We start from the raw sequence: 17,375 nt of genomic DNA, 5'->3' as shown, positions 1-17,375 counted from the left end.
CCGAAGTGGTCAGACTGTATGACCTCACGTCGCCGGCGTTAATCAAGGCATGCAAGGAAACTTTTGCCCGACATGGGATCCCACTCACGGTGATGAGTGACAACGGCCCCTGCTTTTCAGCCAGGAGTGGTCAGATTTTGCCCGGCTGTACAACTTTCGGCACGTCACATCCAGCCCCCACTACCCCCAGTCGAATGGGGAGGCCGAAAAAGGGGTCCACATCGTTAAAAGACTATTGTGCAAAGCTGCTGACTTGGGTTCCGATTTCAACCTGGCGACCTCTCTGTCCACTGGACTGTCCCCAGCGCAGCTCCTCATGAACCGCACACTACGAACGACGGTTCCGGCTATCCACATTCCGGACCGTGACAACTTCCCGGTCATACAGAGGATGCAGCAGTCTCGGGCCCAAAGCAAGTCGGCATACGACGCCCATACCACAGATGTCCCCGAGCTGGTCCCCGCTGACCGAGTTCGTGTTCAGCTGCCTGACGGTGGCTGGTCCGCCACATCTGTGGCGGTCAAGCAAGTGGCCCCGAAGTCGTTCCTCGTTCGCATGCCTGATGGCTCTTTTCTCCGGTGCAACCGGCGGGCACTGCGCAGACTTCCACGCCCGCCACCCGACCGTGATGTCCCGCCTCGCACACTGCTTCCTCCGGGCATGCCCTGCCACGAGGCCACCGATCGGCCAGTTATTCTACTGACCTCTATGACCACCGCATTGGAGGCAGTTCCGCCCGTTCAGGTGCAGGCGGCCCCTGACCCACCCTTGAGGCGGTCAACCAGAATTTGTCGCCCGCCACAGTGACTGAATTTATAGATTGAACGTTGCATTACCTTGTTATCTCATTGCTTTGACATCTGTACATATCGTTTTTTTCTCATGTGTTATCTGCCCTCTATCTGCACTAGACACCTTCCCATGTATATAAGTTAGCATATTCTGTATATAGTCAAGCCCTGTACACATATTCATTATTTATTGACCTGAACACAGGTTTTTGTTTTTAAAAAAGGGGGGGAGATGTCATAATATACATCCAGGTATATGATGGAGCGCAGACAGGCAGTGATTGACACACAGGATGGCCAGTGAGCACACAGAACACAGCAGCCAATCACCAGTCAGGACACGACCACTATACAGCCAGATGGCACCAGTTTTCCCGCTCTCTCGGGATCCAGCCTCTGAGACAGTCAGAGCTCGTGAGCAGCAGCCAGTGCAAACACCATGTGGTAGTCAGTTAGTCTGGTCAGGTTAGCCTCAGGTCTCCAGTCAAGTCAGCATAGCGTCAACCCACAGTAAAGCATGTATTATACTTAATTGTTCTATAAAATCGTGTTGCATCTCATCAAGTGTTGGAAGCCTGTTTCTCTCCACACTGCATCAAACGCAGTCGACATAGACCCAGCCTGCCCAACACATCATTCACAAATGGCCAAAGGTCCCTCGAAGGAATACATGAACATAACACACCCATGTGACCCGGTCTGTGACCAGTGTGGAATTTTCTTGATTATTTTCCCATGTGCTGTGGTGTAGTGCTCCACCCTCACTTGCTGCTGTGCTGGAGAGAGGCTGCTGATCTACTTGTTCCCTTGCCCTGGATGACTTTGACAGACATCCTCTTGCCCTGGAAGGTTTTACAGGCATCTTCTGTGTGGCTGAGGTCTTGAGGGCCCTGCCACATTAGAAGAATCTTGCTGACTGGCAGGTGGACCTTCTGTCGCTGCAGAAATTGAGGGTGATTGTACCAATGCCGGAGAGGACCGCACCATCAGAAGTGCCCTGAGAGGTGCTTCCAGATGGCAGCATCTGCTACTAAATCTCTGCCACAGAGACTGACTGTTCCTCCCTGTCTTCCTGTGAGGTTCAAGGAGGTGGCTGGGTGTCCAGGATCCCTGTATCCCTGTCACCATGGCTCTGGTTCCCTGAGGTGCAGGTCAGGGCACACATTATCCACTTGAATAAAACTTCTTTCAGCCAATGCTTGTCAATCTTGTAAAACTCATAAACACTCTGCTTGCTTCCAACTTCAGTAAATCACAGGTGTAGCAGGCTCTGTCCGGTGACAGGTGCCTTTAAGTTAGTGACCGTGACCTCCTTCTGGGTCTTGGCCTGCAAATCCAGTGGCAGGATATACCATTCCCATCTGTGGTTGGATGTGGGAATGACAATTGAACAACTTACCCTGCAGCCAGTAATTGGATGATTGCCGTACTAAATGCAGCGGGGGAAGAAGTTGGGGAACCATCCATTCCTGGGTGCAAGTCCTGTCTATCGGAGCGTGACATAATAGTGTTTCATATAAAAGTTACTGTTTGAAGTTTCTTCAGAACATACTGATTAAAGAGCTGCATCTGGCTCTCCATTTCTGCAGTTTTGTTTTGGGAGATTCAGCCTTCGAGATCAGTAAACAATAATTCCCAACTAATGTTCAACACCATTTTACATTTTATAAACAGAAAAAATAAAGCAATGTATAACGAGTCAATCACACTAAAGCTGTAAGAATTCACATTGCTGTTGAACACCGGATTGAATAAAAAAATGAGTGAAGTCTGTTTTAATTCTGATTTATTACAGAAAGAAATCAATTATTCCTTTACCATATAACCACCGTTGTAAAGAAAGAAGACTCAAGTTTTAATCAGTTGTTAAAGTGACCTTGTTCTCATGGATGTGGTCATCAGGCTTTGAAATGTGAATGTTTAAAGCAATATGATTTTTAACATTTTTGTTTCATCCAAACATATGGATTAGGAGCAGGAGTTGGCCACTCTGTCTATCAAACCAACTCCACCATTCTATAAGATTGTGCCTGATCTGATTTAACTTCAACTCTACATTCCCACCTATCACAACAATCTTTCACCCCCTTATCAATCAAGAATCTATCTAGCTCTGTCTTAAAAATATTAAAATACTCTGCTTCCATTGCCTTTTGATGTGGAGGTGCCGGCGTTGGACTGGGGTGAGCACAGTAAGAAGTCTTACAACACCAGGTTAAAGTCCAACATGTTTGTTTCAAACACTAGCTTTTGGAGCACTGCTCCTTCCTCAGGTGAATGAAGGAGCAGTGCTCCGAAAGCTAGTGTTTGAAACAAACATGTTGGACTTTAACCTGGTGTTGTAAGACTTCTTACATTGCCTTTTGAGGAAGACAGTTCCAGACACTTACAACCTCTGAGAGAAAAAGTTCTCCTCATCTGTCTTAAATTGGCAACTCCTTATTTTTAAACAGTGACTCCTGGTTCTAGATTCTCCCACAAGAGGAAACATTCTCCCCATGTCCACCCTGTCAAAATCCCTCAGGATCTTATATGTTTCAGTCAACTCACCTTTTACACTTTGAAATTCAGTGGACACAAGCCTAGCTTGTCCAAGCTTTCATAAAAGTTACAGTGCAGAAGGAGACCATTCAGCCCATCGAGTCTGCACCAACTCTTGGAAAGAGCACCCTACCCAAGCCCACACCTCCACCCTATTCCCATAATCCCATAACCCAGTAGCCCCACCCAACACTATGGGCAATTTTGGACACTAAGGGCAATTTATCATGGCCAATCAACCTAACCTGCACATCTTGTGGACTGTGGCAGGAAACCGGAGGAAACCCACGCACACACGGGGAGAACGTGCAGACTCCGCACAGACAGTGACCCAAGCCGGGAATCGAACCTGGGACCCTGGAGCTGTGAAGCAATTGTGATAACCACTATGCTACCATGCTGCCCTTTCCTCATAACACAACCCACCCATTCCTGGTATTAGTCTAGAAAACCTCTGAACTGCTTCTAAAGCATTTACAACCTGCCTTAAATAAGGAGACCAATACTGCACACAGTACTCAACATGTGATCTCACCAATGCCCTGGATAACTGAACGATAACCTCGCTATTTTTGTATTCAATTCCCCTCGCAATAAGCAATATTCTATTAGCTTTCCTATTAGCTGTACCTGCATACTAACATAGAACATAGAACATTACAACGCAGTACGGGCCGTTCGGCCCTCAATGTTGCGCCGACCTGTGAAACCATCTGAAGCCTATCTGACCTACACTATTCCATTTTCATCCATATGTCTATCCAGTGACCACTTAAATGCCCTTAAAGTTGGCGAGTCTACTACTGTTGCAGGCAGGGCGTTCCACACCCCTACTAATCTCTGAGTAAAGAAACTGCCTCTGACATCTGTCCTATATCTACCACCCCTCAATTTAAAGCTATGTCCCCTCATGTTGGTCATCACCATCCGAGGAAAGAGACTCTCACTGTCCACCCTATCTAACCCTCTGACTTTTGTGCTTCATGCACTAGGACTCCCAGGTCCCTCTGCAATCTCTCATAATTTAGATAATAAGCTTCTTTCTTATTCTTCCTGCCAAAATGGAGAATTTCACATTTTCCCACATTATATTCCATTTGCCAGATCTTTGCCCACTCACTTAACCTATCTATATACCTTTGTTAGCTTCTGTCCTCTTTGCAATTTACTTTCCTACCTGTCTTTGCATCAGCAGAAAATTTAGCAACTATACCTTTGCTCCCTTCATCCAAATCATTTCTATAAATTGTAAAAAGGTTGAGGCCCCAGCATTGATCCCTGTGGCACATGACTTGTTGCACCTTGCCAACCAGAAAATGACCACTTTAAATCTACTCTCTGTTTTCTATTTGCTTGCCAATCTTTTATCCATGCCAATATGTTACACTCCACCATGATCATTTATCATAGAATTTACAGTGCAGAAGGAGGCTATTCCGCCCATCGAGTCTGCACCGGCTCTTGGAAAGAGCACCCTACCCAAGGTCAACACCTCCCCCTATCCCAATAACCCAGTAACCCCACCCAACACTAAGGGCAATTTTGGACAAAGGGCAATTTTATCATGGCCAATCCACCTAACCTGCACATCTTTGGACTGTGGGAGGAAACCGGAGCATCCGGAGGAAACCCACGCACACACGGGGAGGATGTGCAGACTCCGCACAGACAGTGACCCAAGCCGGAATCGAACCTGGGACCCTGGAGCTGTGAAGCCATTGTGCTATCCACAATGCTACCGTGCTGCCATTTTTGTTCTGCAATAACTTTTTTTTATGTGGCACCTTCTCAAATGCTTTCTGGAAATCAAAGTAGAGTACATCCACCAGTTACCCTTTATCCACAACTCATATTACTTCTTCAAAGAACTCCAAAGTGGTTAAACATGATTTCCCTTTAACCAAACTGTATTGACTGTCTGATTACCTCACATTTTCCCAAGTGCCCTGCTGCAGTATCTTTAATAATATCATCCAACATTTTCCCTCTAATAGATGTTAGGCTAACTGGCTTGTAGTTTCCTGCTTTCTGTCTCTTGCCACCACCCCTTTTTTGAATAAAGTAGTTACAATTCCTTATTTTCCTGAATCTAGGGAATTTGGGAAATTAAAATCAAGACATCAATTATCTCATTAGCCACTTCTTTTAAGACGCATCAGGACCTGAGGACTTGTTAGTCTAGGCCTCAGCTTCAACAATATTCTCATTGTTACTTGAGTTCCTTCCTCTCTTCCATTGATTGATAAGCTTTAACTGAATAATGGGAGGTAATTGAATTGTTGAAATTGAATTGTATGAATTATTTTTGATTTCTTCCATGTTTATTGATGATTCACCTGACTTGCAAGGCCAAAAGCAGGAACCCCGTCACATTGGACATAATAATAATAATCTTTATTGTCACAATTAGGCTTACATTAACACTGCAATGATGTTACTGTGAAAAGCCACTAGCCGCCACATTCTGGCACCTGTTCGGGTACACAGGGAGAATTCAGAATGTACAAATTACCTAACAGCACGTCTTTCTGGACTTGTGGGAGGAACCCGGAGCACCTGGAGGAAGCCCAAGCAGACAGGGGGAGAACGTGCAGACTCCACACAGACAGTGACCCATGCCAGGAATCGAACCTGGGACCCTGGAGCTCTGAGGACACAATGTTACCCACTGTGCTGCCATGGTGCCCAAGTTCAGTTGGCAGAGATGTTACCTGCTTTCTTAGAAATCATAGAACTTTTATGACATGGGAGGAGATCATTTTACTCATCTTGTCTGGGCTGGTAAATTAAGAATTATCTAGCCTAATCTCACCTTCCTGTACTGGATTCATAGACCTATAGGCCACAACTATTAAAGTAAACATTTAAGTCCTGTTTAAATGGGGGGAGAATTTCTACCCCTCTCGCTCTTTCAGGCAGTGAGTACTGAGTCCCTCCTACCTCTGGGTGAAAATATGTTTCCTTCGCTCCCCTCTAATCTTCCCACCATTTACTTTAAATCTATGCCATTTGGTTTTTGACTCCTCTGCTAAGATTTATAGCTTATTCCTATTTACTCTATCCAAGTCCCTCATAACTTTATAGGCCGCATTTAAACCACCCCTCAGTCTCCTCTGTTCCAAGATAAACGATCCCAGCCTATCTAATCTTTCCATATAGCTAAAATTCTCCTGTCCTAGCACCATCCCTATAAGTCCGTTCTGCACTTTCCCCGGTGCATTCATATCTTTCTTGAAATGTGGTGATCAAAACTGTATGGTCTAAATAGTGTTTTATACAGTTCTACCATAACCTCTCTGCTCTTATATTCTGTGCTTCGACTAATAAAGGGAACCATGCCATTTGTCTATTGATCAGTCCAGTTACTGATCTTTACCCCTTCATTTTCTCTCCTCATTGAGGCTTTCTGCACTATTAAATTCATGGGCCTGTACTTTCCAACCGTTCCTGCCAGCGTGATCTTCCGGTCCTATTGATGGTGCATTTTTAAAAAATTTGTTCATGGGATGCGGGCATCGCAGGCTGTGCCAGAATTTATTGCTCATCCCTAATTGCCCTCGAGGGGGCTGTTAAGAGCCAACCACATTGCTGTGGGTCTGGAGTCACGTGTAGGCCAGACCAGGTAGGAAAGCACATTTTCTTTCCCTAAAGGACATTAGTGAACCCAGATGGGTTTTTACAAAAATCAACAATTGTTTCATGGACATCATTAGACTTTTTTTAATTCGAGAATTTTATTGAACTCAAACTTCACCATCTGCAGTGGCAGGATTTGAACCTGAGTTCTCAGAGCATTATTCTGTGTCGCTGGTTTACTAATCTAGTGACAATACCACAACGCCACCACTTAGCCTAGAAAAATTGGCCATCACCCAATTTTGAACCTTTACTCCTATTTTATCCTTCTTTTCCAGGACCACACTAAATCTTAACTGAGTTATAATCACCACCACTTCTCCCACTGATACTCTCTCTACCTTCCAGGCTTCATTCATTCCCCAAAACTACCATTTGCTATTTTAAATTAAGAATAAAACAGAAATGGACAGCTAATGAAACAAAAATTATTTACTGCTGGTGAAATTTTAAAAATAGATCATCATCAATAAATCAGACCAGAAAGATAGGGCTGCCTGTATATTACTCTGGATTTTGATTTGCTTCATTTGTAATGTATTTTTGCCATGTTCTCTTATTTTTACACAGGTGAGTAAGCAAGAGTGAAACATATCTTTCATTTCTTGCTAGTGACACCATGAAATAATGAAATGTCACTGTGACACAGAACAGTACGAGCAGTTTCTCAGTTGCAATTGTTACTGATTGTCAAATGCAAGAATCTAAACCTTTTGTAATACATTGATAGGTTGTTGCGACCTGACTGATTGTAACTTCCAGTAGTGAGAATAAATACACTGCGTGAATTTGGTTTTTCAGAAGCACTGACACAAAAGTGATCGATACACAATCGCCACACAATATTTCACATGAAATATACTTGTGTCGACTGAGGTTCTGATTACTCCTGATTAAATTCAACCGGCACAGCTCCATGCCATAACCAGACACGTCAAGTTTCCTCAAAATTCAATACACCCGATTTAATCTCTGCCCTGAGATGGGCTGCCCTGTGCTGATCAATTTGAACTATGATGTTCATGGCCACATCCATGTTACTTACAGCCAGTCAGCCAGCAGAGGGCTTTCTTTCTAAAAGTGGGACAGGTCCTGGCAGCTTTTCAAGCGATGATAACATATTTTCAGTATGGCTAAGTAAATCTGCTAAATAACATGTAACAAGACTCTGACGCCTTAAGTCTTCCAAGCAAATGATCACTAATAGTGCTGTGCTGTTACAATAAGACACCGATCACTCATAAGGGATTGGATAAACAATTGGGTTCAGTTATTGAGACTAGGCAGATGACAACATATGTATATAGGTATAAAGTTTCAGACATCAGCAGTCGAACTCTGTGCTGTGTTCTCTACTCATGTGCCAAAGGTAAACTGAGACTGGATCTCATGACACACTTCCCTTCTAGTGATGGCATTCTGCTATTCCTTAAAGACACATTACAACATTCTGCTTCCTTTTTAAAGATACATTCCCCCTTCCAAAGAAGTATAACTATTTACAATATATGTAAATGTCTAGTTGTCATTATATAAGTGTTTAGAACTGATGAATCTGAGTTTCTAAAACGCAGAAGTAATTTGCTTGTATGCCTAGATATTGTGATGGTAACTGTGCCTGGAGGTTTCTTTCATCGCACATAGTGATCTGTGGGATTGCCATTCTTGGATATTGTTCCTGGTTGCATTTCCCTCAATGCATTGGGACTGCATGGTGGTTAAGGAGATGGAGTAGAACAGATTTGTTCTTGGTTATGCCTCACCATTGTACCTTTGTGTGTAATTACTTCATAGGACCTTGGTTCCAAACAAATCCTTGTCACTTTGGCTGGTTGCCATGTAACTTCTGTGGGATCCTGGATGTGAACTTATTATCCCAACTGTAAACTTGGTGATTCTGTATATACATTTTTATTGTGGATGTTGGTCATCTTCTCTTGCATTTTTATAAGTTACTCTCTGGTTACTCACTTAGCTTCTGACAGTAGTGAGCATCGGACCTGTGAGGGACATCACAGGAAGGTGGCAAGCTGATTGGTTGGAGAGAAACTGATATTAGGTACTATATTTAAATAGCTGAAGCTAAAGATAATGTATTATTCACTGGAAAAGTATTACTTATATCTAGATTTGTTCTAGTCTAATGCACAAATTTTTACTCTTTAAAACATTTTTATTAAGGCATTTATAATATCAACAATTTTGACAAGATATCAATAGAGCAAGATGAACAACACACAACCAACCAACAACAAAACCCAGCCAACATGGCTTACATAAACAACTCCCCAATCCCAATTTTCCACTAATCTTCCCCACCTTACCTTCCCCCCCACCTCTGCTGAAAGCTTAATCTTTCCCAAAGAAGTCAATAAACAGCTGCCACCTCCGGGCAAACCCTAACATCGATCCCCGCAGGGTGAAAAATCTTCTCGAGCCGGAGAAACCCAGCCATGTCACTGACCCACACCCCTGACTCCGAGACCACAGATTTTTACTTCTAAGACATATCAGGTGATGACAGTTGAATGGAATGTATGGCCTGTCACATGTGGAGAGCCTTGGACACTACCAGTGTCCCAGATGTACACATCTGTGGGAAGTGCTCCCAGCTGCAGAAACTGGAGCTCCGGGTTTCAGAGTTTGACCATTGGCTGGAGACACTGTGATGCATCTGCGAGGCTGAGTGTTACATGGATTGCACGTTTAGAGAGGTGGTCACACCACAGCTCAAGGGACAAGAGGACAAAAGGAAATGGGTGACCAGCAGGCAGTCCAGGAAGCACAGACAGGTAGTGCAAGAGCCCCCTGGTGTCCAGCTTAGAAATCGGTATTCCATTTTGGAACCCAATGAGTGCATTGGTACCTCAGAGGAGTGCAGTCAGAGCCAAACCTTTGGTACTACAAGCAGCTTGATTGTATTGGGGGGAGGGGGGAGGAAGAAAAAAGGAAGAGCAATGGTAGTGAGTATCATGGTGACATATTGGTTAGCACTGCTCCCTCACAGCTCTTGGGATCCAGATTCAATTCCTGGGTGACTGGCTGTGTAGAGTCTGCACGTTCTTCCTATGTTTGTGTGAGTTTCGTCCCACAGTCCAAGATGTGCAGGTAGGTGGAGTTATGGGAATAGTGTGCGGAAGTGGGCCTAGAATTATCTTTCAGAGGGTGGGTGTAGTGATATCATGGTTGTGTTGTAATTCACCGACTGACCCACTGGGAGTCTCATTGGTATAAAAGTGAATGTTAGAGAAAGGTGACCTCAGACTGACTAGGGAGCTGGGAGAGAAGTTGGGCTGGATTCTCCGTTTCTGTGACGAAGTGCCAGCTTGCGAGGAGAATCTGCGGGTGGTTTACGAGGAAAACATCGCCGCTGACCGCTTACCAATTCCAGGACTGATGAAGGGCTAGCGGCGGCGCCGGGTGAAACTCCCAGCTCCTGCGCTGAATACGGCCGGAGAATGGCTGGATCCCTGGCATCCCTGGATCACACGGCAGATGATCTGCAGCGGTCGCGTTGTACAACATGGCGCTGGCCGTGCGCGGACCAGACCCGCCAACTGCGAACCCCACAGGCCACTTCCTGGCCACCCTCTGGTCATCCCCACCAGTTCCCCCAGTCCTCGTGGAACCCCCCCCCCCCCCCCCCCCCCCCCCCGGCCACTGCCACAGATCCAGGCCGAGTGTGGCGGTGCTGGACGCAGACCGCAGTCGCCATGCGGGGTTCTCGACTGCTGAGACCACACATGTCCCGCCCTGTTGGGAACGTGGCCCATTGGGTGCAGAGCATCACTGGAGAGACGGCCGATGACAAGCGAAAGCTGTTGCAACGGCGCGTGGTGCGCAAAACGATGATGCCATTTTTGAGGAGGGCCGGCGTTAAACCAGCGCCGTTCCTCATCTGGGGATTAGGTCTATTCTCTGCCTAATCGCCAATTATGATATTGTTGTTGTGTAACGGAGAATCCCGCCCCTAGTTTGTGCATGTTCACACTGTTATTCATCTGTTTTTTGTATATATTTGATGCACAGTTAATGTTTTTAAATTTAAAAATGTTTTTTTAGCGTACCCAAATTTATTTCCAATTCAGAGGCAATTTAGCATGGCCAATCCACCTAACCTGCACATCTTTGGGTTGTAGGGGTGACACCCACGCAGACGCGGGGAGAATGTGCAAACTCCACATAGATAATGACCCAGGGCCAGGATCGAACCTGGGTTCTCAACGCCGTAGGCAGCATTGCTAACAACTGCACCACCATGCCACCACCAGATGCCCAGTTAATGTTAATAAATAATTCATAGCTTTAGCTACAAGTGTTTTTGTAACATAAATCAGGCCATCTGACAAGAACATTACATGGTACCAGGTCTGGATGGTATTACACACTGAGAAAATCTATCACATCATCGGTGAAGCCTGCCATGAGGTCCACAATGATTTGAAGATTTTGCAGACAAAAAGAATAAACTACATGAGGTCGTTGAAGCCACCAATGAGTTCTGATTCCATGGTAATGTGGACAGCAATTGGCAAGTGTTTAAACAACAATTTACTGCAGTAAATTTGGGAGATCAACAGATTTGCGTAAGGTAGCCGTGCTTGTAACAGCGGCAGGGCCCGTAACAATTGCTAAAAAAATGCTCTGTTTAATAAATTTTAATTTGCAAACAATGAAGATAGATTTGATGAACATCGCATCCCCAGAAAGAATGGAATTTATGTCTGCTATGTGTTTAGGTCATGATTACAGTAATTTTTCTGCAGTGGAATCTCTCATGACTTGGGACCAAATTGTGTTTGGTGTGAATGAAAATAAGCTGAGGGAATGGTTGCTGAGGGAATCGGAGCTGTCTTTGCAACAAACAGTTAAGATTTATCAGGCTCATGAGCTAGTAGCACAGCATTCTAAAATGGTTCTCAGTAATGGCGTCGTCTTCTTGGAGGAAAGAACTCCCGTTGCCACCCTTTTTCCAAAAAGGCGAGAAATGTCTGAAAAAAAGGCAGGAAAGTTCCTGTAGCTCCTCGTACACCGGTTACAGATCAGGATGAAGTATTTCTGTGTAAAAGATGTGGTTAAAGGCACAAATTAAGGCAGTGCTCAACGTTTGGCAAGTTTTGTTCCAGGTGCAAAGGAAAAAAAATCACTTTGCTCAGAATTGTTACTCTCAGCTCAACCCCAGATCAGTCAGCACGGTTGAAGACACAGGGCGGGATTCTCCTGTACCCGGCGGGGCGAGTTGTCCCAGCGGGGCGGAGTGATGTGAACCACTCCGGCGTCGGCCCGCCCCAGGTGCGGATCCTCCGCACCTTCAGGGGCTAGACCAGCGCTGGAGCGGTTTGCGACTCACCGGCTGGCATGGAAGGCCTTTGGCGCCACGCTAGCCAGGGCAGAAGGGACTCCGCCAGCCGGCGAGAGTACGTGCATGTGTGGGTGCATCAGCGGCTGCTGACGTCATCCTCGCTCATGACAGGGCGGGGATCACCTACACGTCAGCCATCATGGAGGCTGACAGGGCACAGGCCCCCACGGCACAGGCCCGCCCGCGGATCGGTGAGCCCTGATCGCGGGCCAGGCCACTGTGGGGGCACCCCCCAGGGCCAGATCACCCCGCGCCCTCCCCAGGACCCCGGAGCCCACCCCACGCCGCCAGGTCTCGCAGGTAAGGGACCGAGTCTGATCCACGCCGGCGCGACCGGCATAAAACCAGCAGGACTTCGGCCCATCGCGGGCCGGAGAATTCGGGCAGCCCCGGGGCCCATTGAGTCGCGCCGGTCACCGCCATTCTCCGAGGTGGGCTGCGCGACTCACGCCTCACTGACTTTTGGAGGGCCGGAGAATTCGGCGGCCGGCAGGAGCGGGATTCACACCGATCCCTGGCGATGCTCCGACCTGCGGGGGCGGGGGGGTTCGGAGAATCCCGCCCACAGTCTCCAGTGATGAAACATCATTGTTTGTTGGAGACATCAAAAAATTCTCCAGCACTTAAAAAAATTCAAACTGATTATTTCAAATAATAAATCAACTGTAGAACTTTAGGATCATGTTGGTAGAGACTCAGACATTGTATTAAGGAATGTTCCATATAATGAATAGACATTGTAATTCAGTGCATTTAGTAATAAAAATGTATCAAATAATTAGTTGCAACAAGATCAATGGCCAGCAGTGCCGTGAGGAATCTATTCTCATGAGGCGCGCACGTAGACACTAAATTATTCCTAATGGATACTAGTCAATCTGAAGTAATGGCCAATGTTTGATTATAAATTATCCTCTAAGTAACAGACATCTATTTGAACAAATCAGGAGGTCTCAGCTGAGAATTAGAAACCAATGTATGTAAATGAGGGATTAGACCAACGATAAGGATTCCTTGACACCTAAGACCTCATGGTCAAGTGTTTGTTCCTGATTTTCTGCCTTCCTGAATTCTTGAATCTTCTATCCATTTGTTTATGTTCAAAGTGATTTCTTTGTGCTTTTATGTTTAATGCTTTTTTTTGTTTGACCCTTGTCTGTAATGTTTGATATTTTGTTTCTACGGTTTGATTCAGGTCTTATTCAAATGAATAATTAGCAATAAAGTTGTATTTTTGACACCGCCAATTAACCGGGCTATTGACTCTCATCAGAAGACAAGGTAAGAGATCCTACAATTTGGCCAGACATCCAGGAGGTCTAGGATGGAAAGACCAAACACCACACCGAGGCATCGGGCAGCGCGTTGGCAGAACCAAGATAAGAGACCCTCACGTCTGCGGCCTTTTAGAGTCGGGTGACCTCCTACGCACTCCTTACGAACACGTCCGGGTTGAAATTGGCCCATGTCCCAGTAACAGACAGGTGTCTGATGATGGTATGTATGTATTATATGGCATAATAGATATATATATATATATGACAATCCCCTGACTAGAGAATAGTCTATGACTTGAGGCCCGGGGTTAGAAAAAACTATTTTGGATTTGAAATAGCAGCTGGAAATGCTTGGAAGATATTAAAAGGGTCAGGGGAATGATGCCCAATCAATAACTCTCGAAGCGAGATTGGAGTACAATTGAAGGCTTTATTGGACTAGATGTTTCCCCCAGCAGCGCAGGTACAGAATGCCGCAGCTAGGGAGACACAGACTCTTATACTCCGCCTTACTGGGCGGAGCCAGCAGCAGGCTTCACCAATGATCTTACTGTCTCAGGTAACTCCCACACCAATGATCTTACAGCATCAACCTAGGTACCGTAATACCTCTAATACCGACTACCACAGAGAAAAACAATACATATGAATGACCAATTGAAAGTACTGCGCAAACATATCCAGACAAGAAAAATACAAGCTTGTATTGTCTCATCAAGGTCAGGATTATAGCTTACAGTTTGGCAATGATCCAATTTGAATTCTTCAAAACAAGTTAAAATTGAAATGTTACGATTTCTTTAAAATTTGGTTAAGTAACAAAATTGAAATTGGTTGAAAGAAAAAAAGGATAAAGGAAAATAAATTGGGGCTCAGAAGTTAACTATTTCAGTAGTAAATTGATTGATTTTTAAATTGTCCAGAAACTTAAGTGTCTAAATTACTCGATATAAGGTCTTCATATTTCTATCAAAATTGTAATATTTGAGCAACCAGCTAACAAAACCTTTAGTCATGTTTTTCTGGCCAGAAGATCTTTGTGATCAACATGTGGGAATTTTAATCTGGATACAAATTCACATATGTAAGAGTGAGATCATTTTAATTTAACATGATTTTTTGGAATTTTGGTTTCCAAAATGGTTATAGCCAATCCTGTGTTGAATTGATCTTGTGTTAAAACTTCTTGTCAGATTTTTAAAAAGAATATTTTACAGGTAACTGCAAGTGGATCAAGATTTGCAGTCAGCAGCGACATAATCTCTTTTGAAGAAGAGATTTTTATTAATGTCCAGTTCATCTCTGCCACCCTCCCCCCACCACCCACATTCCCCCACCCCCTCCCTCCCACGACCTACTAATCAAATCTAATCATGAGTCTTGTTTTGTGTTTTGCAGGACCTGCTAGTGATGGGGTGGGTCCTTTTGGTGTTCCCCATCCCCAATCAGTGCCACAGACACAGCCACAGCCTGAGCGTCCCCGTGTGCTGAGTAGTGATGATAACAGCAGCATGGAGCCCTCGACGCGAGACCCAAGAGCTCGAGTCCGGAGATGACAGAGATTTCCCATCACAGCTGTCTGCAACACCCTCCACCATTCCAGAGGCACGCACCTCGGTTGGGTACTTTAGTGAAGAGGCTTTTGGGACACTATCTGGTGTGCACCACATAGCTGCTCTGGTATATCAGGTAGAGGTAGGAGCTCCCGAGAGGGCGGACAGTCGGAGGGCAGACCGACTCCAGGGACTAGCTGCCATCGGGCTTCGGGCTTCTGGAACGGACAGCCCCAACTATAGTGGAATGCAGTCGAGAGCCAGGGACTACATGAGCGGTGTCAGCGAGCATCTACCTAGCACCTGCAGGTGCAGTTGGAGGAGTCCAACTGTGAGCAGGAGCAGGAAGTGCCAACCATGTGTGCCACCCAAGCCAACACCACACGGGTGGTGTCTGGGGTGGAGGCATTGGGGCCGAGGGTTGTGGCTATGGATCAGCATGTCCAAGGTTTGGGGAATTCTGTGCAGGTGCTGGCCGAGGCTCAGGACAGTGTTGCAATCTCACAGAGCCACCTGGAAATCATAGCGGTGCTCCTGAGCGTGGCCCAGTCACACCAGGCCATGGCTGGGAACGCCGGCAGCATTGCCCAGATGCTGGCTGACATGGCTCAGACACTGAGTGAGGTGGTCCAGTCCCAGAGGGAGATGGCCCAATCACTGGCTGATGTGACACAGACCCAGAAGGTGGTGGTCCACTCCCTGTGCTCCATGGCCGCGAGCATGCAGACCCTGGTTGAAACCAGAGTGGGCCTCCAGAACTGATGGTGCCAGGTGGCGGGGGAGCTTGAGGGGATAGCTCTGCTCATGTGGGGGGCACCCATACGCTAGTGTCACTCTGCAGAATCAGGGGCCACGTGGCTGGTCACTGGGGTGCGCAACAAGATGGCTGCCTTGCAGGTTGTGGCAATGACGGTCCATACTTGGGCACTGCCCAGTCCCATGGAGGATCAACCCGGTCACCCAGCACATTCCCCCATCATGCCCCCCGCCCAGGCACTGGCAGGCCTCCCCCCCTCACCCCAGCCAGTGTCTGGCCCGGCAGCCTGCAGTTGCGCCTCTGCGTGTCCTTCCTCCTCTTCTCCCTCATTCGCCACGATGCAGGTTTCATGATTTTTAAAAGCACAAGTGAACCATGCCATCAGGACCTTGGCCCATCAGAGGCAGACAATCTCGGAGGTCCTGGAGAATACTGGGTCGGGCCTGCTAATGATATGGACACGGTGTTTACTGTCCGTGAGGAGTGGAATGCATTGACACCGCTGTCGAGGCGTCGGAGAATTGCGATTTGGTGTGAAACCGATTTCGCCGTCGGAACCTATTCTCCGCCAAATTTGACACCATAGTGTCAAAGTGACACTAGTGTTTCCCAATTACGGCGTCGGCCGACGTAGGGTCTTAAGTTGCAAGAAGATATAAACGGGTTGGTTAGATCTGCAGAGCTGTGGCAGATGGCAGAATTACAAATTATTTTCTAACCCTGATAAGTGCAAGGAGATGCACTTTGGAAGAAGAAACAGGACAATGGAGTGTGTAATGAATGGCCGGACAGTAGGAAGCTCAGAGGAACAGATGGATATTGTGATACTTGTTCACAAATCCCTGAAGGCGGCAGAGCAGGTGAAAAGGACAGTTAAGTAGGTCACTTGCCTTTATCAGTCGTGGCATAGAATATAAGAGCAAGGAGGTTATGTTGGAGCTGGACAGGATGTTGGTTAGGCCACAGCTGGCATACAGCGTGCAGCTCTGGACACCGCGCTAAAAGAAGGAGGTGAATTCACTGAAGGGGGTACAGAGAAGATTCACCAGGATGTTGCCAGGGATGGAGCATCTGAGCTATAAAGGAGAGATTGGATCGGCTTGGATTGTTTTCTTTAGAGCAGAGATAGTTGAAAGACAGATAAGATTGAGGTGTGTAAGTTTATGAGATTTTGGTCAGGGTAAATAGGGAGCAGCTGTTTCCCTTGGTTGAGGAGTTAATCACAAGGGGTCAAAGTTTTACGGTGAGGAGATTGTGAGGGGATTTGAGAAAAATAAATTTCACTCAGAGGGGTGGTGAGAATCTGGATAACGCTGCCTGGGAAGGTAGTGGAGGCTGGAAACCTCATGTCTTTTACAAAGCACTTGGATAAGCATTTGAAACACCATCACATTCAATGATATGGGACAAGTGCTGGTAAGTGGGATTAGGGTGAGATTAGAGGTAGTTATTGTCAA

The sequence above is a fragment of the Scyliorhinus canicula genome, chromosome 1 (genome assembly GCF_902713615.1).
Source record: "Scyliorhinus canicula chromosome 1, sScyCan1.1, whole genome shotgun sequence".
NCBI lineage: Eukaryota > Metazoa > Chordata > Chondrichthyes > Carcharhiniformes > Scyliorhinidae > Scyliorhinus > Scyliorhinus canicula.
The sequence above is the reverse complement of the archived record's forward strand: the minus strand, read 5'-3'. Positions refer to the sequence as shown.